Source organism: Empidonax traillii, unplaced genomic scaffold (genome assembly GCF_003031625.1).
Source record: "Empidonax traillii isolate 1590-97213 ecotype Southwest subspecies unplaced genomic scaffold, ASM303162v1 scaffold435:size587000, whole genome shotgun sequence".
In the NCBI taxonomy this organism is placed as follows: domain Eukaryota; kingdom Metazoa; phylum Chordata; class Aves; order Passeriformes; family Tyrannidae; genus Empidonax; species Empidonax traillii.
In genome coordinates this window covers 555,344-557,288 of record NW_020955628.1, presented here as the reverse complement: position 1 = coordinate 557,288, position 1,945 = coordinate 555,344, and the positions used below count along the sequence as shown (strand labels likewise).

Below are 1,945 nucleotides of genomic sequence, written 5' to 3'. Positions count from 1 at the left end.
AAATTTATTATCTAAATTAGGTAGATAACAGTGGAGAACAGTTAAAATACATGTTGATCTCCAAAATAGCCTACAGAGACCCTCTCTCACCAGCTTCCTCACAAAGGGCTGCACTTTAGGATTTCTGCAGATCATATCTGCTGCCCTGGCATGTCTGGCTGCTGGCAGGCTAATTACACAGTCAAATTTAATTAAATGTTTTCAAGTAAGAAATAAATAATCAATATCTGTCATGGTACCAAATGAGTGCTGCTGACAGACAACCCTGCTGCAATCCTGTGGAGTGAGCACATGCTTGGTGCAGGGAAAGGGAATGGCTTTGCAAGGCAGGTGTCAGGTAATTAGGGAAAAAAAGGGAAGAGACAAACATGGAGGAGGGAGAAATCAGAGCTCTCAGAGGACAGCAGCCATAAATTTGAAATAAGGAATTAAGATGTGTTTGCTCATGTTTAATTCATGCACCACTATTGGCTAGTAGGATTAGTTCTCATAAATGAGCAAACTGCCATGACTGGACAAAAATTGGGGGGGGAAAAAAAAAAAAAAAGAAAAAAAGGTAAAAATAGAAAAAGAAGTAGTGAATTACCAGCACAACACCCTCTCTGTCAAGCAGAATCACATTTACAAAACAACATCAGTTTAGCACACTGTTACAATCCTGCAGGTCTGGAACCACCGGCACACATTTTGATTCTGCTGAAAAAGAACTTACAAATGCCACCTCCTGAGCTGATTGATTTCCCCTTACCTGAATCAAAACATGAATCTGTTGGGGTTCCATCCCTAAGTGCTATAACCCTTTAATAAGGAACGAAAAAAAGATCCACTTTGGACCACAGACCTTTCGAGGAAACACGAAAACCTACATGTTCTTTTGATCCAGAAGCAGAACAAGAACTTGGATTACTGCTGCAGGAGTTTCCTCTCTAAACCCCTTCACCTGCCCTGGATGAGCCTGCTGGGATTTGTCACCTTCCTGCAGCCATTTGCCAAGGGCAGTCATTGACATTTTTGCCTGGCAGATAGCACCACTCTTTTAAAAACCCCTGCTTTGCCAGACAAGAATTCAGCTGCTTAGCAGCCAGTTTGGCCACTGACTTTGACTCGGTGACTCACCAGAATTTCTTTGTCAGGTGTCTCAGGCCAAGAGCCCTGTATTATTATTATTAGAGAGCAGCAAGCTCTGCTTAAGGGAAGGACATAAAAGAGGTGAAGTGGATTGACTTCAGCACACAGGTACAGCTTGCTGAAGTGTTTCCACGAGCAGGGATACTCTGGATACGACCCCACTGCTACTGAGGGAATACTTCTGGTTTCAGTAGAGCCACAAAAACCAGCAATAAACTCAGCAGGCTGCAGAGACAAGTCCTGTGCTTTCCAAGAGCTGTTGGTCAGGATCTGTGCCTGAGATTAAACAGCTGTTTTTCTGCAGTTCCCAAGACTTTTGCTGTAGCACATCAGGCTCAGACAGACAGTGGGCTCGTTTTTGCAGGCACTCCATTTATCCTGGGTTTATCACATGGATGAGGTATGCAGGACTCGGCCCAATATGAAGAGAAAGTCATGCAACTTCTGCTTTAATAAGCTGGATCCAAACAGCAAAACCCACGTGGTCAGACTGATGGCAAAAAATTAACAAGGTTTCTTTTTTTTTCTTTTTTTTCTTTTTTTTTTTTTTTATTGTAGTCTAAAGATTTCCACCCACTTTCAGACCACACATAATGGATTCCTGTATTTCTACAGTGATGGCTGTACTTCAGACAATTTATTTAAGCACTTTAAGCCTTTTACTGATAAAACTGGTAGTTAAAATTGTCCATTTTATTTTTAGAATCCCAACCATGTGCATCAGCAACTGCAGGCCATCATTTAAGGGATTTTTTTTTCTATTCTCCTCATCTCTACCCAATAACCTTCATGTCCTGGTATAATTAATTACCAATGT

General features: G+C 41.5%; 1 protein-coding gene across 1 annotated transcript in view; it reads right to left on the bottom strand.

Annotated features, from left to right (window-relative positions):
• Positions 1–1,945, bottom strand: part of LOC114062789 (transmembrane protein 132C-like) — a gene marked incomplete at its 3' end in the record, with an annotated part of 69,011 nt that overhangs the window by 5,280 nt on the left and 61,786 nt on the right. The window lies entirely within an intron of this gene.